This window comes from Vulpes vulpes, chromosome 8, assembly GCF_048418805.1.
Source record: "Vulpes vulpes isolate BD-2025 chromosome 8, VulVul3, whole genome shotgun sequence".
NCBI classification, from domain to species: Eukaryota; Metazoa; Chordata; class Mammalia; order Carnivora; family Canidae; genus Vulpes; species Vulpes vulpes.
This window is the reverse complement of record NC_132787.1, coordinates 54,296,177-54,319,127: the sequence shown is the minus strand read 5'-3', so window position 1 is coordinate 54,319,127 and position 22,951 is coordinate 54,296,177. Positions and strand designations below refer to the sequence as shown.

Below are 22,951 nucleotides of genomic sequence, written 5' to 3'. Positions count from 1 at the left end.
TGCCTCTCTCTCTCTCTGTGTCTCTCATGAATAAATAAGTAAAATCTTAAAAAAATATATTAAAAAAAAGAAAAAGAAAAAAGGAAACCAGAGCACGAGCCCGGAGCCCCGTATCTGGCTTCTTGCTCGGAAGCCGCTTTAAACTCACGAAAAAAAGCCAAAAAACTTCCGAAACAAAGACACCGTCATCTTCCCTTAGACCCCGCCGCCAGGGGCGAGCGCGAGCGCAGGCCCCACTACCACAAATTGCGCGGTCGAGTTTCCCGCGTCGGGGAAATCGCGGGGGTCAGCGCGGCCCGCGTGCAATGGCCGAGCCTCGCCCCGGGAGAACCACCTGCAGGATCGCGGTGTCTCCCCCGCCAGGTAAGTATGTCCCGCCCCGCCCCGCCCCGCAGCAGCCCCGCGCGCCTTCCACCTTACACACACGCTCACCGGGCCGACACCCCAAAACCCTCCGCACCCACTCCTGTCCCGAGCATCCTCAGCCCCCACACAACTCTCCCGAACACAGCGCGAGCGAGGGCGCCGCCGCCGCCGCCGCCACCGCCACCGCCCGGGGGGAGTCCAGCGCCGGGAGCCGCAGCCCGCCGGGGGCTCGTTTGCATCCGACACGCCCCTCGTGACGTCACGGCCCCGCCCCGCCTCGCCCCGCCCGCCCCGCCTGGGTCCCCCCAAGGACCGCAGCTCTGAGGCTCCTGCTCCTGCTCCTGCTCCAGCTGCTCCTCCACCAGCTCCTCCCCCTCCCCCCCCCCCCCCCCCCCCCGCCTTGGCTTTCCTCCTCACCTTTCCAGGCTCCCCTGTTTCCTTCCCTCCAGCCTGATTTTGTTCCCATTCCTCCTACTTCTCCCTCAGCTCGGCCTCGGGACCCCTCCGCACACGCACACGCACACGCACACGCACACACACAGCCCTCAGCACAGACAAGCCTGCGCAGCCTGAGGACCGAGAGGAGGGACTTTCCACCAGCCAGGGAAGGCCGCCGCAGGCACATTCTCTCTCTCTCTCTCTCTCTCTCTCTCTCTGTCTCTGGCCAGAACCTGGTTTGGAGGAGACAGACTGCGATGCCTGCACCTGAGGACCTCAGCCTCCGCGCCAGCTGCCCACCACCCCCACCGCTCCCGGCAGGGACACCCCCGGGGTGGGGCCAACGTCAGGAACCTCTGGGCCCTCGGGCTGACACCTGCCCCCCAGGGCCCCCAGGCTGAAAACACCCAGGTGCCTGCCGGTCCCCAGGCGGGATCCGGGGAGGGCGTGCGCCCCCTCGTGGCCGCCCGGGGAGGCGCACAAGGGTCCCCCTGCTTGAGAGGCAAGGGCAGGGCCAAGGGCACCATCCCTTCTGCTCCCTGGGACCAGACTCACAGTTCAGAGCAGGGGGCAGTGGGGTCCCAGGCGCCCCTTCTGCCACGGCCTTCCCTCCCTCCCTCGCTCCCTCCCTCCCTCCACCGCTGGGCGCGTCCCCTTGGATGCTACTTCTGCGATCAAATCAGCCTTCCAGGGAAAAAGCCAGGTCTGGGAAACGGGGCAAAGCCGCGCCTCTGAAGAGACTAGTACTTGGGCAATCTTATGGTCATCCGTGGAGCGCCCGAGGGTTCTGATCTGCCTTGTTCCGATTGCGCCTTGAGGTGTGTTTTACTTTCACCGAATTGTTGAAATCCCAAAGGATTGGGGGGTAGGGGGCGTCCACTAGTCACCTGAGTGAATAGGGTGGTGGTGGGCACAATAATGCCCCCTGCCTAGGAGGTCCCCACGCTGATGCCGGGAACGCGTGAACGTGGTGTTCCATCACACAGCGCGAGCGCCCCTGCACAGGTGCTGATGGTAAGCACCTTGAGATGGGGAGATGACCCTGCCTGGTTATCCAGGCAGCCCCCTGGAATGACAGGGGCCCTTCAACAGGAGGAGGCCAAATGGGAGGTCGGGGGATGCTGTGTGAGGAGGACTCTGCCTGCTGTTGCTGGGGCCGAGGATGGGGGCGGGGGGGCTCTCAAAGCTGCAGCAGGCAAAGGGACACACTGTCTGGAAACCTAAAAAAGAGAAACCGCCAGGTATTTTACCAGCAAAACTGGAATCCGTGGGAATCTTAAGGGAAAGGCAATCTGGGACAAACAAGTTGTGGCCAGATCATAGGCAAGTCCTGAGAACAAATAGGAGGGAAGCTCTTCTTTCTGGATGAAAGGGCTCAGTTTGGAAGGCTGTTCTAAAAGTCACAGGGGTGAACTGTAAATCTGAAGTGGGCTGACATCTCCCTGGGGAAACAAGGCTGGCGTTTCTTACTGTGGCTGGGTCAGTAGAGGCCTAACCATGTGAAATGTCAAGCCCGTCTAAGGTCAGATCCGTCTGTTCCCCTTGGGGCTGCAATGCACTGAGGAGCTCAGAATCTCCTGAGTCTAGTGCCCCCTCTATGGTATATGGTATAGATGAGGAGGGGCCACCCAAAGCCATGGGGCCAGGGTTAGACACCAGGCCTTGAGCCCTTTCCATTGGTATCTGGGAAGCGCAGAGGAAACTTCCAAACAAGGAGAAGCCAGTCCGTGTGTGGGGCTGATTTGATCGCAGAAGTAGCATCCAAGGGGACGCGCCCAGCGGTGGAGGGAGGGAGGGAGCGAGGGAGGGAGGGAAGGCCGTGGCAGAAGGGGCGCCTGGGACCCCACTGCCCCCTGCTCTGAACTGTGAGTCTGGTCCCAGGGAGCAGAAGGGATGGTGCCCTTGGCCCTGCCCTTGCCTCTCAAGCAGGGGGACCCTTGTGCGCCTCCCCGGGCGGCCACGAGGGGGCGCACGCCCTCCCCGGATCCCGCCTGGGGACCGGCAGGCACCTGGGTGTTTTCAGCCTGGGGGCCCTGGGGGGCAGGTGTCAGCCCGAGGGCCCAGAGGTTCCTGACGTTGGCCCCACCCCGGGGCTGTCCCTGCCGGGAGCGGTGGGGGTGGTGGGCAGCTGGCGCGGAGGCTGAGGTCCTCAGGTGCAGGCATCGCAGTCTGTCTCCTCCAAACCAGGTTCTGGCCAGAGACAGAGAGAGAGAGAGAGAGAGAGAGAGAGAGAGAATGTGCCTGCGGCGGCCTTCCCTGGCTGGTGGAAAGTCCCTCCTCTCGGTCCTCAGGCTGCGCAGGCTTGTCTGTGCTGAGGGCTGTGTGCGTGCGTGTGCGTGTGCGTGTGCGTGTGCGGAGGGGTCCCGAGGCCGAGCTGAGGGAGAAGTAGGAGGAATGGGAACAAAATCAGGCTGGAGGGAAGGAAACAGGGGAGCCTGGAAAGGTGAGGAGGAAAGCCAAGGCGGGGGGGGGGGGGGGGGGGGGGAGGGAGGGGGAGGAGCTGGTGGAGGAGCAGCTGGAGCTGGAGCAGGAGCAGGAGCAGGAGCAGGAGCCTCAGAGCTGCGGTCCTTGGGGGGGACCCAGGCGGGGCGGGCGGGGCGAGGCGGGGCGGGGCCGTGACGTCACGAGGGGGCGTGTCGGATGCAAACGAGCCCCCGGCGGGCTGCGGCTCCCGGCGCTGGACTCCCCCCGGGCGGTGGCGGTGGCGGCGGCGGCGGCGGCGCCCTCGCTCGCGCTGTGTTCGGGAGAGTTGTGTGGGGGCTGAGGATGCTCGGGACAGGAGTGGGTGCGGAGGGTTTTGGGGTGTCGGCCCGGTGAGCGTGTGTGTAAGGTGGAAGGCGCGCGGGGCTGCTGCGGGGCGGGGCGGGGCGGGGCATACTTACCTGGCGGGGGAGACACCGCGATCCTGCAGGTGGTTCTCCCGGGGCGAGGCTCGGCCATTGCACGCGGGCCGCGCTGACCCCCGCGATTTCCCCGGACGCGGGAAACTCGACCGCGCAATTTGTGGTAGTGGGGCCTGCGCTCGCGCTCGCCCCTGGCGGCGGGGTCTAAGGGAAGATGACGGTGTCTTTGTTTCGGAGTTTTTTGGCTTTTTTCGTGAGTGGGAAGCGGGTTCCGAGCAAGAAGCCTGATACGGGGCTCCGGGCTCGTTTGTTTTTTGTTGTGCTTATTGGGTCCTTGCGACGGTGGCTCCTTGGGTACACGCAAACCCATCTTTGTTTCTCTGGTGGTTTAGTTAGCAAGCTCCGGTTTCCTTTTTTTCTCTTTTCTATCTTTTTAAGATTTTATTTATTTATTTATGAGAGACACAGAGAGAGAGAGGCAGAGACACAGGCAGAGGGAGAAGCAGGCTCCATGCACCGGGAGCCCGACGTGGGATTCAATCCCGGGTCTCCAGGATCACGCCCTGGGCTGAAGGCGGCGCTAAACCTCTGAGCCACCCAGGGATCCCCTTTTCTTAGGGTTTTTGTTCGTGAGTGGTCAGCAGAGAAGGGGGAGGCCGAGGCACAGGTGGAGGAAGGAAGCTCCGTGCAGGGAGCCCGCCGTGGGACTCGAGGACCACGCCCTGGGCTGAAGGCGGCGCTAAACCGCTGACCCACCCGGGTGCCCTGACCGGCGTCTAAAGAGGCACGTCTGTCCACTCGCCAAGGATCCCCGCCCCCACTTTTAGATAAAATTTACATATCGTCAACACTTGTTCAGATGCTTTTTTCACCCACCCACGTTCCCTTCAGCGGCTCTCAAGACCCTCCCCGCTCCCCCCTCCAGCCCCCAGCCACTGGGCTCTGCTTTGTGTCTCTACACGTTGTTCTTGGCTGGACATTTTATGTTGACCGAGTAGGACAGTACGTCGTCATTGGTGACCGGCTCCTGAACTTAGCATGCTTTGAGGTTGTTCCATGCTGGAGCTTAGTCAGGTTTCTCTGCTTTTTCTTATTGCTTATTAGAATTCCATGTGACTCCTAGGCCACACTTTGGCCATTCACCACTTGACAGACCTTTGTGCTGTTTGCCAGGTTTTTCCCTAATGTCAGGAATGCTGCCCTGAACATTTCTGTACGACTCTTGAGTGGAAGTACGTTTTTACTTCTCTCAGCTAGGTTTCTAGCCGTGGGATTGCTGGATCCTATGGGAAGCTTTTGCTTAACTTTTAAGGAACCCTCAAAGTGGTTTCCAACGTGGCTCTTGTACGTTATGTTCTCAGCAATAGAGGAGGCTCCCAGGCTCCACATCCTCAGCAACACTTGGTGGTGTCTTCTGAACATAACCTCACTAGCTGGTGTAAAATGGTGCCTGGTCTTTTTTTTTTTTTTTTTTTTTAATTTTTTTTTTTAAATTTATTTATGATAGTCACACACACAGAGAAAGAGAGAGGCAGAGACACAGGCAGAGGGAGAAGCAGGCTCCATGCACCGGGAGCCCGACGCAGGATTCGATCCCGGGTCTCCAGGATCGCGCCCTGGGCCAAACGCAGGCGCCAAACCGCTGCGCCACCCAGGGATCCCAAAATGGTACCTGGTCTTAGCTGCATTTCCAATTTACCAACATATAGTATAACACCCGGTGCTCATCCCATCAAGTGCCCTCCTTAGTGCCCGTCGCCCAGTTACCCCATCCCCCCACCCACCTCCCTTTCCACAACCCTTTGTTTCCCAGAGTTAGGAGTCTCTCATGGTTTGTCTTCCTCTGATGGCACAGCTGGAGTCCAGGATCAGTGCCAGCGCCTTCCACCTCTGCCGCTGGCAGTTCCTCTGGACTCCACAAGGTGGCAGATGACTTAAGGGAGGAAACCTCCAGGTGGCACAAGACCAGGGGGTAGCAAGCAAAGATGGGAGGACCAGCTCTCTGGAGATTCTGGGAGGAAGTGAGGGCTGCAGGACACACGAAAGCAGTTGGCAGGATGGGTCTTAAGTAGGGTTGGTCCCTGGGTAGGCTCTACCCACCAACCTTTAGGTTAACCTTTGAGGCTTCCTCCTGCACTAGCTTGAGGCTCCCACCCCACTTCCCCTTCCCATCAGCAGACAGAAAAGTGCCTGTGGCACCATTAACCTTCTCCTCTAACTAGGAGAGTTTGGGATGGGTTTTGGGGGGCTCTACCCCTTTCTGGCCACCTCTCTTGGGGCAACTACTTGGGGATGAGCCATCCCTGCAGGGACCTAGAAGGGGTCCCGTGTCCTTCAAATTGGAGCTGGGCTCGCAAAGAAGGGCTCCCTTCTGTATTTCTGTATTTCCCTGGCCTAGGCTGAGCATCCTGCTCCAGGACTGAGGGGCTGAGATGACCTAAAACAGAAAACCTCCTAAGGTGGCCTGTGGTGGTGGTGAGGAGAGAGGTAGGGCAAAGAATTCTACACTCTGTCAAAACATCTTTGAGTGAAGATTTTTAAAAATAGTTAAGAGGGTAGATCTCATATTATCTACTTGGTGGTATAGTTAATAACTGCGTGGTGGCAGAGGGTAGCTACACCTCTAGAGATCATAACATAATTTATGGAGTTCTCCAGTCACTGTGTTGTAGATGTGAAATTGATGTTACATTTGTATCAACTAGAAATCAATTTTAAAAACCTGAAGGTGAGGGGAAACATTTGAAGAGGCAGCAATAAAAGTATACTTGACTGTGGAACAACATGAGTTAGAATTGATTTGAACAACGTGCGTTCAATTTGAAGTGAACATACGTCCACTTCTACATATAATTTTTTGAATAAATACAGTATAGTACTGTAAATGTATTTTCTCTTAGGATTTTCTCAATGACATTTACTATCACTGAATCAAATGAATAAACTATGATACAAATAACATGCAAAATGTATGTTAATCAACTCTTTTTTTTTACATGTAAGGCTTCAGTAGGCTATCAGCAGATAAGTCTTTGTGGAGTCAAAGGTAATACACAGATTTTAATTGTGGGAATCTGCACCCCTAACCCCCAGGATTTTCAAGGGTCCGTTGGTATCTGTATTTGCAGATGACATGCTCCTATAGTGAGAAAAAATACCAAATACTGACACGGCCCAACTCCATAACCTAATTCTACAGAGTGTCAGGATACAGGACAGACCACACTGCTAGTGTTTGAACAATCAGAAAAGGAAATTAGGAAAACCATTCCATTTACAATAGCGTCCACCAGAATAAAGTATCTAGGAATAATTGATTCAAGGAGAAAAAAATCTGTACACTGAAAATGACACAGCGTTGCTGCAAGAGATTCAAGAAGACCTAAAGAAGTGCAAAGACATGCTGCATTCCCGGATGGGAAGCAAGGTGCATGTGGTTAAGATGGCAATACCGCGACCCGCAGATTCCCGTAGGATTGCTATCAAACATTTTCCTTCTGCCTTCTCGAATCGCATTCAGCCCTTGCTATACAATTCTTTTCAGACTCTGTGGTTCTCATCTCTTCACGTGAGATTGGATCTTTTTTCACATTTCCCATATATCTGCTGAATATTTTGAACCAAAGGAATGAATGCACTTGTAACAAACACTTTCTAGTCCTGCTCTGGTGGTTCTCACATCTGTGTCAGCTTTGGGTTTTCAGAGGATTGATCCTGAAAGGGGGCCGTAGCCTGCGAGAGTGCCAGGCCCTGGTCCTATGATTGTCCTCAGAGGTGCTGTCGTCGTGTCTCAGGGAGGACCCTGTTGCACGCCACGCAGGTCCCTCCACAGCTCTTCCATGGTTCCTTTCTGCAGTTCTATCCTCCCCAGATGCTGTCCTGGGGTCTCTCAGCTCAGAGTCCTAAACTCCAAGATGTCCACAGGGCTCCTCTTCCAACGCCACCCCTGCTGGCTTGGATAAGATCTGGAGGCAGTACCCTGGAGCAGCTGTAGGGCTCAGGTCACCTGTGTCTCCATATCTCCAGGAGTACTATCCTCTTTGCCTGACCCGGTATTTTGGAAATAAATCTGCATTTCGTGCATCCTGTGTGCTTCTGTCCTGTTTTGTTTTGCTGTTTCAGGCAAGAGAGTGAACAAATTCCGAGGGCCCAGAGGTTCCTGACGTTGGCCCCACCCCGGGGGTGTCCCTGCCGGGAGCGGTGGGGGTGGTGGGCAGCTGGCGCGGAGGCTGAGGTCCTCAGGTGCAGGCATCGCAGTCTGTCTCCTCCAAACCAGGTTCTGGCCAGAGACACACAGAGAGAGAGAGAGAGAGAGAGAGAGAGAGAATGTACCTGCGGCGGCCTTCCCTGGCTGGTGGAAAGTCCCTCCTCTCGGTCCTCTCAGGCTGCGCAGGCTTGTCTGTGCTGAGGGCTGTGTGTGTGCGTGTGCGTGTGCGTGTGCGTGTGCGGAGGGGTCCCGAGGCCGAGCTGAGGGAGAAGTAGGAGGAATGGGAACAAAATCAGGCTGGAGGGAAGGAAACAGGGGAGCCTGGAAAGGTGAGGAGGAAAGCCAAGGCAGGGAGGGGGGGGTAGGAATTATCAAATTCACTTTTAGGTCGATTAAAACCAACGGTTTTCTTTGGAAAAGGAAATAAATATGAAAATAGAATAGCTGTTCTCAGCCTGATAGCGTGCAGTGGAATCAACAGATTAGAAGACTAGAAAGAAAAAGATGTAATATACAGAAACGGTGACTTTACAGGTAGTACAATGTCATTGAATTTATATCGCTCAATAGTTACTCTGAATGTATGGGCTAAATGCCCTAATCAAAAGACACAGGGTATCAGATTGGATAAAAAAGCAAGACCCATTGATACGCGGTCTGCAAGAGACACACTTTAGACCCAAAGGGACATCCTTCACATAGAAAGTGAGAGGGTCCAAAACCACTTATCGTGCTAATGGACATCAATGGAAAGCTGGTTTAGTAATCCTTACATTGGACAATTTAGATTTTACAACAAGGACTGTACGTGGAGATGAGGTGGACAGTATATCGTAACCAAAGGGTCTATCCAACAAGAAGCTCTAACAATTTTAATATTAATGCCTCTAAAATGGGAGCAGCCAATTATATAAACCATTTAATAACTAAATTGAAAACACATGTTGATCACAATACGATAATAGTAGGGGACTTTATCACCTTTCTCACTGCAATGGACAGATCGACTAAACAGAAGATCAAGAAGGAAACACAGGCTTTGAATGACACACTGGACCAGATGGACTTCACAGATGTATTCAGAGCAGTCCATCCTACAGCAACAGAATACACATTCTTCTCAAGTGCACAAGGAACATTCTCCAGAATAGATCACATACCGTGTCATAAATCAGGTGTCAGCCAGTACCACAAAATGGCATCATTCCGTGCATACGTATTATTGTAAGACCACGCTGCTTTGAAACTTGAATTCAATCACAAGAGGAAATTGGGACAGAAGTCATATACATGGAATGGAGGCTAAAGAGCGTCCTACTAAAGAAAGAATGGGTTCAACCAGGAAATTAGAGAAGAATTTTAAAGATTCATGGAAGCTTTGGGATGCAGCAAAGGCGGTCTTAAGAGGGAAGGATAGGGCAAACAAGCCTTTTTCAAGAAACGAGAAAGGTCTCCACTACACCTAACCTTACCTTACACCTAAAGGAGCTGGAGAAAGAACAGCAAAGAAAGCCTAAGCCCAGCAGAAGAGAACTAATAAAGATTAGAGCAGAAATCGATGAAATAGAAATGAAAAAGAACATTAGGATAGATCGATGAAACTAGGAGCTGGTTCTTTGAACGAATTAATAAGGTTAATAAAGCACTGGCCAAGACTCGTCAAACAGAAAAGAGAAAGGAAGGACCCAAATCGATAAAATCATGAATGAAAGAGGAGAGGTCACAACCAATACCAAAGAAATACAAATCATTATAAGAACCTATTATGAACAAGTATATGCCAACAAATTAGGCAATCTGGAAGAAATGGGTGCATTCCTGGAGATGTATAAACTACCAAACACTGAAACAGGAAGTAATAGAAAACTTGAACAGACTCAAAACCAGCAAGGAATTTGAAGCAGTCAAAAAATATCCCAACAGACAAGAGTCCAAGGTCGAATGACTTCCCATGGGAATTCTCCCAAACATTTAAGGAAGAATGAATACCTATTCTTCTGAAGCTGTTTCAGAAGATAGAACTGGAAGGAAAACTTCCAAACTCTTTCTATGAGGCCAACATTACCTTGATCCCAAAACCAGACAAAGACCCCACCAGAAAGGAGGTAACAGACCAATATCCCTGATGAGCATGGGTGCCAAAATTCTCACCACGATACTAGCCAATAGGATCCAACAGTCCGTTAAAAAAGGATTATTCACCACGACCAAGTGGGATTTATTCCTGGGTTGCCAGGATGGTCCAACATCTCAAATCAATCAATGGGATATACTACGTTGATAAGAGAAAGGACAAGAACCGTATGATCCTCTCAATAGATGTAGGAAAAACATTTGACATAGTACAGCATGCTTCCTTGATTAAAACCTTTCACAGTGTAAGGATGGAGGAAACATACCTTCATATCATAAAAGCCTTATACGAAAAACCCACAGTAAATATTCTCAATAGGAAGAAAACCGAGAGCCTTTCCCCTAAAGTCAAGAACACTGTAAGGGTGTCCACTCTCGCTACTGTTGTTTGACATAGTACTACCAGACCCAGCTTCAGTAACCAGACAACAAAAAAGAAAGAAAAGGCTTCTGAATTGGCCAAGAAGAAGTCAAACTCTCACTCTTCACAGATGCCATGATTCTCTATATGGAAAACCCAAAAGACTCTACCCTAAAATTGGTAGAATGCGTACAGAAATTCAGCAAAGTGACAGGACATAAAAGAGTCACAGAAATCGGTTGCATTTCTGTACACTAACAATAAGACAGAAGAAGGAGAAAGTAAGTCGATCCCATTTACTATTACACCCAAAACCATGAGATATCTAGGAATAAACCTAACCAAAGAGGCAAAGGATCTCTACTCAGAAAAATATAGAACACTCATGAAAGAAACTGAGGAAGACACAGAGAAATGAAACAATGTTCCATGCTCATGGATTGGAAGAACAAATATTGTGAAAATGTCTATGCTACCTTGAGCAATGTACGCATTCAATGCAATCTCTATCACCATACCACCAACTTTTTTCACAGAGCTGGAACAAATAATCCTAAAATTTGTATGGAACCACAAAAGACCCGAAAACCAAAGGAATGTTGAAAAAAGAAAACCAAAAGTGGTGACATCACAATTCCGAACTTCAAGCTCTATGACAAGGCTGTACTCATCAAGACAGTATGGTACTGGCAAAAAACAAACGGACAGACAGACAGACAGACAGACAAACAAAAAACAACCCAAAAACAGACACATAGACCGATGGAACAGAATAGAGAACCCAGAAATGAGCTCACAACTCTATGGTCAAGTAATCTTTGACAAGGCACGAAAGAACATCCAATGGGAGAAAGATAATCTCTTCAACAAAATGGCTTGGGGGGGAAATTGGACAGCCACATGCAGAAGAAGGGAACTGGACCATTTCTTACACCACACACAAAATAGAATCAATAGGGTGAAAGACTTGAATGTGAGACAGTAATCCATCGAAATTCTAGAGGAGAACACAGGCAGCAACTTCTGTGACTTCGGCTTCGGCAACCTCTTGCTAGGCATGTCTCCAAAGGCAGAGAAACAAAAGTAAACACCAACTGTTGGGACTTCAAGATAAAAAGCTCTTGCACAGCAAAGGACGCCGCTGACAAAACCAAAAGACAACTGACAGAATGGGAGAAGATATTTGCAAATGTCTTATCAGATAAAGGGCTAGTGTCCCACATCTGTAAAGAACTTATCAAAATCACACCCAAGAACAAATAATCCAATCAAGAAATGGGCAGGGGTGCCTGGGTGGCTCAGTGGGTTAAACATCTGCCTTTGGCTCAGGTCATGATCCCAGTGTCCTGGGATCGATCCCCAGCGGACTCCCTGCTCAGAGGGGAGACTGCGTCTGTCTGTATCCTCCCCCTTGCTGGTACCTGCACATAAACAAACGAACGAACGAACAAATAAATGTCTTTTTTAAAAACTGAAATGGGCAGAGGAAAGAGACATTTCTCCAAAGAGAGCTAAAAATGGCCAACAGACTCATGAACAACTGTTCCGCATCACTCGGCATCAGGGAAATGCAAATCAAACCACAATGAGATCCCACCCCACACCAGTCAGAATGGCTAAAATGAACAAGCCAGGAATCGGCAGATGTTGGTGAGGATGCAGAGAATGGGAAACCCTCTTACGCTGTGGGTGGGAATGCAAACTGGTGCAGCCACCCTGGAAAACAGTGCGGAGGTTCATCAAAATTTGAAGATAGAACTACTCTACGACCCAGCAAATGCACTAGTAAGGACTTATCCTAAATATAAAAATGTAGTGATCCGAAGGGGCACCTGCACCCCAGTGTTTAGCAATAATGTCCACAATAGCCAAATTATGGAGAGGACTCAGATGTCCATCGACAGATGAATGGTTAGAGAATGAAATGCTACTCAGCCATCGAAATATGAAATCTTGACACTTGCAACGAGGTGGATGGAACTAGAGGGTGTCATGCTCAGTGAAGTAAGTCAGTCAGAGAAAGTCAATTTTCATATAATCTCACTCATACGTGGATTGTAAGAAAACTAGAGGGTCATGGGAGAAGAGAGGGAAAAATAAAAATAAAACAAGATGAAATCTGAGAGGGAGACAAACCATAAGAGACTCTTAATCATAGGAAACAAACTGAGGGTTGCTGGAGGAGAGGCAGGCAGGGAATAGGGTAACTGGTGATGGGCATTAAGGAGGGCACGTGATGGAATGAACACTGGGTATTATATGGAACTCATGAATCACTGAACTGTACCTCTGAAACTAATGATACGTTACATGTTATTGCTCTGAATTTAGATTTTAAAACTGATGCTTAAAAAAAAAAAAAATATTGATCGATCCAGTCCTCTGTCCTCTGCCTTGAGCGCTCAGTGTGCCACGTGGCCACACCCTTGCACCTTCAACTCAGGCAAGTCCAGACAATAAACTGAAGAGATTGAGCTGTCCATGCAAAATGAATAAATATTTTTAATATTTATTTTTTAAAAAAAGGAAGGGAATTTTATTTGAGCCCAAAAGACAGTGGCCTGGGGTGGGCAATCTTCACAAAGAAGAGAGTGTTCTGGAAAATGAATATTTGGTGTAGGGTTATCTACATTTTTTACATAAAAATTTAAAACTTGTTAGACAAAGACAAAGGCTTTGCAGAGACACTGCAGTTCCTGATCCTAAGTTTCCATTATATGCAGTGATGATATATGATAACGATTTTAATCTTATGGGAACCAGGTACACTTCTTCCTGTTTTCTTACCTTTCCCAGGAGGGTCCTTTTTGGTTATTTTCCTTAATAGAGCAGATGTACACAACGTGTGCTTTGTACACGTGTGCTTTGGGGCAGACACAGAGTCCAGGCTTTGAGTTTTTGTGGAGTCATTTTGAGCTCCGTAAGTGTGAAGGCATAGCTTCCCTGGAGCCCAGGAGCAGGACCCACAAACATTAGAAGTTGAAAATGTCCTTTATCAGGGCCCCTTTCTCAGGGACCTCCTAAGTCTCTGGCTCATAAGACGTAGTAGGTGGGAACATATGCTGAAGAAGTGAGGAGGTGCTTCAGGGCATCACTTTCTCCTGCCTTCTCAACCTTAGCTTCTATGTCACTGAACAGCACGGACACATCCACCGTGGACATCAAGCACCACTGACCCATGACCTTGAACTGCCCATGTTTGGTTAGAGGAAGACAACCACAGGCCAATGACATGAAGTCAAGTCAATGAAATCTACAAAGCAATGTTTCATCTTTTTAAGATGGTTCTTAAATTTTAAAAAATTTTAATTCCAGCAACACTCAGGGAGTCCCCATTCCATCACTAGGAGTCATTTAAAGATTTCACCCAAGGAGAGATGACTGGGGACATTCTGACTTTCGAACAGATGGTGACCATTAAATAAACTTAAGTGTGGATCTAAAACAAAAATCTGGAAATGGAGCAGGTGAGAAAAATAGGATGTAAGTGGCATCTGTTTACTGGGTGGAAACAATACAATAAGAGTGCAGGTTAAGACAGAAGAAAAGAGAAAACAGAGTAATGTCAAAACTTTGAGGTTGAGAGATCACTTAAAACTTAGAGACTGGATGTGAAAAGGATGACAAATTAATACGGAACCAAGCGTGTCCAAGAACGGTTGGTGCAATGTTCGGCCCTGCCTATGACAAGCTTCCTAAACACCAAAGGCACATGTAGGCCCACATATGTGCACTCACAGAAAACAGAAAATACCACAGAGAGAGGAACATGGTCAAAATTTTTTCCCCATAGAGTAAGTGTAGCCTACAAGAGATGGAGACTTTGCATTAAATATGATGAAATCCCAGAATATTTGCATCACTTTATATCCATACCCACCAAATCAACCAGGAGAGTGACGGATAAGAGCATCGAATACAAAAATTCACAAGGCCACAGTGATCGCCAGAACAAAAACTCTAATGATGTAGAACGGGGAGGGGAGGGAATGTTTTCCACAGCACAATGCCAGCAAATACACGTTGTATAGGAATGATAAAGTTAGAATCCTTCCAACGTACACACACGGATGCGGTGATGACACACCACAGGGATCATTACCAGATGACAACATTTCAGAGAAAAACTTTACAGAAAAGGATCTTCATACATTCTCAGAGCTCCACTCACCACATTACTAGTTTTAGAAAGAAAACCATGTGTTCCTGTGAACAGATCTCACAGGCCCCTCCATAGCACGTGACCAATGCTGCTCTCGCAAGAATGGTGACGGCAAACTGGTGCTCTCGGTCTCCGGGTGGGCTGAGCGGGGACACACACAGCCTTAACTATGGAGTGCCCTGGCGAAAGGGTTAGGCTGAATTTAATCAGGAGGAATTTAATTTCCTGATCCTAATCAGGATCAGACAACTTCAGGATGTAGACCATTAAGACAGGTATCTGACCTGTCCCCTACAAACAAGGAAATGTCACCACCACCAGAGACAGCCACCTAAAGGTGAGGAGATGTCTTGGGCTTGAAAGGACTAAACAGTGACACATTTTCTTTTTAGTCCTTTGGAAGCCAAAAGATCTCTTCTCCTTTTTGTTGTCTCTTATTTGTGGTGACAATGACTGTTTGAAGAAAGACAGGCGTCTTGTTCAATGGTCTACATCCTGAAGTTGACTGATGACTACCTTGTGCTCAAATTCAGGCTAACCCTTTGCGGCAAGAACACTGCACAGTTAATGCTGTCTGCTCCTAGCGCAGCCCATCTGTTGGCCCAGAATGTCCAGTTCGACATGTGCTCTTTTTCCACGTTGCTCCCGAGTCCTCGGGTTCATCGCAGGATGGAATTGAGAGGAGCAAGACTTAAGGTCTCTCAAAACTGCGTGTGATCCAGTCAGGCATTGGTCTCCTTGGCGATTTATCACGAGTGGAGGCTGAAGGGCTAGAATTTCTCTCGTCAAACCATGGTTTGAAGTCAAAATCACAGAGTGGCTTGTGGTTGTGATGTTGATTCTCAGCAAAGGATCCCTTCCGTGCTCTGTTGGGGCTTTTCCTTGCTGCACTGTTTTAGATTTCTTTTCATCAAGTGGAAAATGATGGGGTTCTATGGTAGGATTTCATTCACATGAGGAATCTCTTCTCTTATTTCCTGAGCTACTTGGTATCTGGCAGAGAGAGAGAGAGAGAGAGAGAAATGGAATGTGAGTCTTTGTCAGATGCTGCTGATAGCTGAGCCTGGAGGGGTGGCTACGTGGTCACGGAGGCCAGGAGCAAGCTGAGCTCCTGTGCAGAGAAGAAGCTGAAGGGGGACCCACAAGCAGGCCGAGCTGGAGAGTAGGAGCCCCAGGTCAGAAGTAACACCTCACTAAACTTACAGCCAGCCTGTGTTGCAGGACCCAGGGACCCCCTGTGCTCCACCCAGAAGGAACCTGGTGAACCCAAGCTCAAGGCTGCTGTGAACTTTTGCCAGATCCTGACTACCTCCTCCTCAGCAGCCACTTCATGCTAGAACCTGCTTCAGCAGAAGCCAAGTGGTGGCTTTCTCATGCTTCCCAGGGAGGGAGGCATTCAGCACCTAACACACATATTCACAAACTGTCTGCCACAGGAAGGAGGGGACCCTTGGCAGACAAACACTCCCCCTTCTCACCCTTGTCCCAGTCTTCTGAGGAGGAGGCCAGGCTATAGAAGGAGTCCTAGAATGTCAGAGCCGGAAGGGGCCTCAGAATGTCCCCAAGTTGAGTTCTGCCATGTGCAGATGAGGAGATGTGGTCCAAGAGGCTAAGGACCACCCGAGCCATGTGACCTGTTCCTGAAAACCCTGGAGACTGAGACACAGGCTCAGGCCCTGCCCAAACATGTGGGGGAAGGGAGAAGAAAGCCTCAGTTCTGGAGGTGTGTGCAAGCAGTAGATGCTGTTGGTCACGTGGCCTGACAGGAAGACGCCCAAAGAGGCTGAGGGAAGATCCCAAGAAGGAGAGACTCAAGGGGAATTAACAAAAAGATCAGGGCATGTAACCGTGGCCCTACTCATTTTCACTCAGGTACACCAACATTCTCTGAAGGTAATGTCCCACAGGATAGAACTTAGGACACTTCCAGGAATCTCCTCAGTAGATGGACTCACCAAATTCTGAAGTGAAAATGAAAAAGCATAAGTTTTAGCTCCCTAGATTCTCATCCCTTCTTTTCCAAACTTTCCCTAAGTAAAAAAGTTTCTCAGTGTTTACACTGGTGTGCAGAAGGGCCTGCAAGTGGATTAACACAGGAGAATGAGACCTAAAATTCCCTACTGAGATTTTGTATAAGCACAAACTTTGATTAAAATATTTTGTTGCAAGCTGCAGTGACTCTGACGGGGGCTTTCAAATTCCACTTAGTGACTAGTGAATTGGCGTTTTCAATGTCAGAGGAGCAAAGAAAGCACTAAATTCCTTTACTTTTGATCAGGGAAGAGATTCTATGTTGGACACTGGGTTCCTATGCAGGGTTTTTATTCCTACTGTGTCCCATATTATAAAATTTGTGGGAAACTAAGATCCAAAAGAGAGATCATCCATCTAGTTCCTCTGCGTATCTTTTTCCTCTGCTTTCTCTAGGCTGCGGTGTTGACGGAGGAATGCCAATTCCGTCAATGGCTGATAAACAGCTTTTCTAGGAAGTAGAAACCACACGGGACCCTTCTATACTGCTCACGGAGACCCTACTGGATCCATGGCCCTTCTAATTTCTAGGAGCATACTAGTGGAGCTTTTAAAAAATCCTGTTACCCAAATTCCACCTCACAATCTTGAAATCAGAATCTTAAGGTACTGGGCGAAGGCACTCATGTTAGTTCAAAGCTGACTCAGTGTTTCTTTTATCCTAGCATGATTGATTTAGAAGTATTCGCTAAGCTACCCTAATTCACACCAGTGTTTTCTCGACCTCATCTCTTCCACCAGGAGGACACTGTCCCTAAGAATGTTGGTCTTCTTTCTGACACCTGCCATGAATGACTTTCTTTCTCTGTTGGACTCGATTCTTGTGCATCTCCCCGGGACTTCCAAAAGCAGCCCAAAGTGAATTCAGTACAATGCTCTAGTATGTTCTCGTGCCTGAAATTCAACCCAGTTACCTTTTCGCTGATTCCTACTGAGCGTGGAGACATGGTGATGACCGCGAAAAGGGGAGACGTCTTGATGCCTAAGCACCTCATGTTCTATTCCTTTTGGAAACCTGGCATTAGCTTCTACCTTTGGCCGATGTCTCTTTAGAAAAGTGCCATTCCTGTCCTCTACCTGATGCCAACTACCATGTCCCCCCTAAGGTGGGGGACACAAAGGTCCCGGAAGCCCCATACGGGACTTCCCTTCTCATCTGGGGCTGAGGAGAAACCTGACTCCAGGCAGCCCAGTGTGGCACTTCCAGCTGTGACTCAGGTTCTCATTTAGTTTTTGTCCTGGGGGATCTTTCTCCTCTGTTTTCATACTTCTTATTCACATGGAGAAGATGAGGGTGAAGTGTCATCCGAGGTCAGATTCCCTGAAAGACCCAAGAGGAGAATCCTCGTGCAATGGCTCATTAAGACAATGCTCCTGGGAGAAAGAGGCCATGGAGTTGGGGAAGCGGGGTTGGGGGGTGGCTGGGGGGGTGGGGGGTGGCGGTGGTGGCAAAGAAGCCAAGAAACTGTGTGATTTCCGGCAGACTGTTGCGTGTTTGGTGACATGTGTAGATGACGCTGCTCTGCTGAGGAGGCCCATGGGGCCTGCTGCCCCCTTGTCATGAGGAGAGGGGAGAGGGCACCTCAGGACAGCCCCAGCAGGACCACAGCAGAGTTCAGATGCAACCAGGTGATGCAGATGGAAGGGCCGGCAGGGCGGCAGCCCTTATGGGAAACAGAGATAAGAGCAAACAAAAGAAGCACCAGCTATGGGAGCGAACAAAGGAGGAAGAGCACAAACAGTGGTGGGCAGGACGGAGCTGTAATCTGAAGAAGAGCAATAGGAACCCATGCCCCAACAGCACAGATGTGATCACCTCTGCGCCCTAAGCTTGAAGGCGGGGAAATCTGCATGCAAGTTGCCCCTGGATGAACCGCAGTTTCCTCTTGATAATCTTGTGTCTCGTGACACCTAGGGCCTTCATGGGGTCAAAGACTTGACACTCACACTGACTGGCCACCGAGCCCTCAGCAGTTTCACCTTCCAGCTTGAGAGTGTGGTTTGTCATGCCCACGGATGCATCCAAACCCAGCTCTGAAAATAAAAGCACATCAACAGGATCCGTTGTCATTCAGGATCTTTCTGAGCCTCCACCAATAAGACGTCAAAGAAGGCCAGTGGGCAGGACGAGAGAGGCCATCTGAATGTTAACGAGTGAGGAGAAGCCAATGGACACATTTTGATTATTTCCTGTTTTGCTCATCTTTCTTACCCTACCAAGAGGGCCAGGAGGTCAATAGGCTCGCAATGGATGAAAGTGAAATGGGGAAAAACAGAATTGGTAAAAACAAAGAGTTACGGGGAAGAGAGGACAAAGGCAAGGAAATCATGTCTGTACTATTAGAGAGGATATTGTAGAGACCTCACCCAAAGTCAAAGATGAAGGGAAGCTTTGGGAAGCAACAAGGAATGAGAAAGCTAGGGAATCTCTCCAACATGCCTCAACATATGTTTCATATATGTACATTATGTATAATATACACACCAAATACCCATCTGTTGTGCCATAAGATATAAATGTGTGTACCTGTATGTCCGTATGTATTCAATGAGTAAATGATTACATAGGGGCTGGGGGACATGCAACAGAATATTGTAAAACCCCCCTTCTTGGCAGTTGAAATTGGAAAAAATACACAAATTCAAGAAGAATGAGAAAAGCTTTTGCAAGAAACAGGTGAGCCTTTAAACATCGGGGAAGAATTATGAGGTGGAGGAAGTGGGAACAACACAGAGTAAAACCATCTGCCTATAGAATGATAGAATGTATTTGCCCCCAATTCATATGTTGCAACGTGATCCCTACTATGATGGTATTGTGGAGTGAACCCGTGGGAGGCAGAGCCCCCCATTAAAGGGATTCCTACCCTATAAAAGAGACCCCACAGAGCTTCCTCACCTCTCCACCCAGTGAGGACATAACTAGAAGCAGCCACCTGTGAACCAAGCAGGAAGTGTCACCAGGCACTGAATGTGCACCTGTTGGATTGTGGCTCTACTCAGCCTCCAGAACAGTGAGATATTAATTTCTGACGTTAATAAGCCAGCCTGTCTGGGCATTTTTGTTATAAAAGCCAGAATGGACAAAAAAAATCTGGCATGGACCCTGGTTTCTTGCTCAGTTCTCTGTGGAAAGTGAGTCATAGAGAGAGGGACTAAGCCAGCAGGTGGAGTCAGGGCCAGGACTGTGGGAGCCAAGGAGAGGTGACAGAGAAGCTAGAGGGAGAAGACAATAAGTACCTCAGTTTCTAAGGCCCTTGTCAAAGCTGTGCTTCCCCAAACACTCACTGAGCTCTTTCTCTCGGGCCTCTCCCTGGTGAGACAGTGCTGTTTCCTTTTGTTACCTCCACATGGGTACTGGATCACCTCATTTCTCAGATGAGTTCTGAGCCTGACAGGGGAGCCCCGGGACACCCCAGGCTCCAGGAAGGGACACGTAAAGGGAGCGAGGGTAAAGACACCATGACCCAGGGGAGGGTTGAAAAGTTCGGTCTTAAGGAAATCTGAACAGAGGTGGATCCTATGAGCAGGAGTCTGGGGAGGAGGCGATGGAGATGAGAGGAGATGATGAGCTGGAGGGAAGATGAGAGAAGAGAGTGACGTGTGCACTTTATCTAAGAGAGTGGCCCCTTATTTCTTTAGAAAAAGAAAAAAATAAACAAGAGATTGTGTTGTGGGTCAGTATTTCCACTGTGGCTGTGAAAGCTTAACAGGGAAAATTGGCTTGAAGATGTGGAAGAGGAGAAAAATTGGCACACGAGCCTCTGAGAAAGCCAGGGAAGATGGGGTCCAGCCAAAGTGGAGCCGGGGAATAATTGCTCCACCCCACGTGTAACAATGCCATGAAACCATTTCCCAAGCATTAAAGCACCACAGAGACACAAGAATTAGACATTACAAATTCAGAGATGTTATCTAGCAGTGGTTGTTGGATCAGGCCCCCTAAAAATAATGTTGTATCACGCTCCCAGCTTCGATGGATTGGACACCATTGTCAGGGGTTTCAGATGAAGGTACTGAAGGGAAAATACATGAGAAGATGAATAGCTTGTCCAGTTAAAGAGCCCCTGGATACGGGGCAGAATGGATACTAAACACCAGGCTCTTGCTCACTCCCTGTATTGGAGCATCGTGAGATTTGACCTACCCCCATTGTTGCCTCCAGCCACAAGCCTGTGAGTCCAACATAGAGACTAGAGCTTCCTACTTCCCTTCCCTCTCACCTTGGGAGAGTGGCCTTTGGTCCCCAGAACCCATCTTGGCTGCCAGGCTCCAGATGGTGGGGGAGAGGTCGAGCCTGGCTCTGTTGTCACCACGATCCAACTGCTGGCCCAGCTGCAACTGCAGAGAATTGGCCTCCTTGGTGCTGGGCTGTGGCTGTGCTCTTGAAGTTTGCACCTCTGCCCTTAGGAAAGTCAAGTTTCCACTCAATAGCCCCCGGTGACAGGGCACCTGCATGGGAGCTGAAGCAAGAAGAGATGTCAATGGGATAAACCCCAGTGTTCCTTAGCTGAGCACTCCCAGAACACCCATTTCTGACGTCCCCGCCCGTCCGTGAGATCACCCTGGGAGCGGGCACAAAGGCAGATATCATGTGTATGAAGATGTCACCATTATGTCTGTGCCTGGGAACGCTGGGCCGGCAGGTGCCCAGGCTGCGAAGTCCCAGAAGCGAAAATCACCCCCTTGACTCCAGAGGGCCTTTAGATGGGCGCAGGAACTCATGCTTATTATCCTGTAACCCTCGTCCGATAGCCTACAGAAAACATTCTAGAGAGGCCTGGGGGCACGGGGAGAAGGCGAGGACAGTGTGTACCCGAAAGATAACAGAACAATGGAAGACGTTTGGCCTTGAGGCTTCAGGTACCACTAGAAAAGGGACTTGGGAAAAAGTACCATGGACCAAGTCAGGAGCACCTTTCTTGGCTCTGGAGCCTTTGGAACTTTCTCATGTACAATTTTTGACTGCCCTTCCACCCACCCACACCTGTATGTTCTATTGCCACCCGGAGGAGGCGCTGACAGCTGTAAGGAATGTAGCAGAGGTCTGAGTCCCGTAGGACATCCCAGGGCCAGAAGTGCTCCAGGATCAGACTCTGTGGGTCTTCAGGGAGGGCACAAAGCACCCAGTCCCAGCATCACACACCCTTCAGGGAGGTGTGGGCAGCACTCCGTAATCAAACACACTCAGGTTTCCACTGTGAAGGGAGTATGTGTTCTCAGAAAGGGGGCTAAACAGACACTTGCAACACCCTCACACCAGAGCAGGTCAGCTTCAGTCGGAGCCGTGCCTCCTCCCTGCCATGTGGGCCCTCAGGTGATCTGAAGAGCAAAGAAATTCTGCTAACAATCCAAATACTCTCCCAGAAGGGAAGTCCAAAAAATAGCCCGAGAGGGAACAAATGGGAAATGGGTTTTACTCTGCACTCTTGTGTGACAGGGCCCCCAAGGGGGTCTTGCTCAGCAGGCAGCACTTTTCTGAAGATTATGGAGAGGGGATCGCCTGTGCTGAGGCCAATACCCACCCTAGGTGCACAGGCCACTGATCATTTACACGACATGGTGCCACAGAGAGTAGATACATGACTGAAACCATATCCACACGTGGAAAAATCACTGATGCTGCACAGAGGGTGCAAAGTACTCCATCCATGGGGGATGAAAAACCAGAGCTAGAGCCTTAGCTTCACTGAAACCACAGGGTACAGGCGGGGCTGGGTGCTCAGGATCTTCTATCTAAATGCTACAGAGGGCAGCTCAGGAGCAAATCTTTGGGATCAGCAAAAATATAATAGATGGTGCAAATATGGAGCTGACTGCAAACCTGTGTGGACAGCAGGAGAGATTATAGGAAGCAACGCAACTGGCAATAGAATTTCATGAGTAGCAGAAGACTCTACTTGATAAAAGAAAGAGGTCTGTTACCCAGGTGTCTCCAGGTGACATAGTGGCGGCTGGGTTTTTGCCTTTTTCCCTCATTTCTCCTCTCTCCTGTCTTGGTACCAATGCCTGCACCAGTGAGGGCGCAGGCGGCAGAGGGTAGTCTGGGACGGAAGGAAAGGGAAGTTGTCTGACCCACACGATGCCTTTTCTTATTTAAGGAGGCTCCATGCCCAGTGTGGAGCCCAACATGGGACTTACGTCACAACCCTGAGATCAAGACCTGAGCCGAGATCAAGAGTTGGACACTTAACCAACAGAGCCACCTGGGTGCCCCAGTGTTTTTAAAATTAAATCCAAGAGCAGAGTTCAAAGAAACCAGTATGAGTCTACAAGGCCTGTTGGCAAGCTTGCGTCTCTCAGCCTATTTAGGTGGTTGGATAGAAAGCAGAGAGGCGGGATCCCTGGGTGGCGCAGTGGTTTGGCGCCTGCCTTTGGCCCAGGGCGCGATCCTGGAGACCCGGGATCGA

At 49.6% G+C, this 22,951-nt stretch overlaps 1 long non-coding RNA gene and 2 other non-coding genes across 3 annotated transcripts; 2 read left to right on the top strand and 1 right to left on the bottom strand.

The window, feature by feature from the left end:
* Positions 1-209: 209 nt before the first annotated feature.
* On the bottom strand, positions 210-371 carry LOC140593755 (U1 spliceosomal RNA). The gene has a single exon (XR_011994075.1). It is a non-coding gene; the product is annotated as a U1 spliceosomal RNA (small nuclear RNA).
* Positions 372-3,678: 3,307 nt separating this feature from the next.
* Positions 3,679-3,841, top strand: LOC112912733 (U1 spliceosomal RNA). The gene has a single exon (XR_003233556.2). It is a non-coding gene; the product is annotated as a U1 spliceosomal RNA (small nuclear RNA).
* A 4,191-nt stretch (positions 3,842-8,032) lies between these two features.
* On the top strand, positions 8,033-19,081 carry LOC140599966 (uncharacterized). The gene is made up of 2 exons (XR_012003054.1): positions 8,033-8,183; positions 17,283-19,081. It is a non-coding gene; the product is annotated as an uncharacterized lncRNA (long non-coding RNA).
* Positions 19,082-22,951: the final 3,870 nt, after the last annotated feature.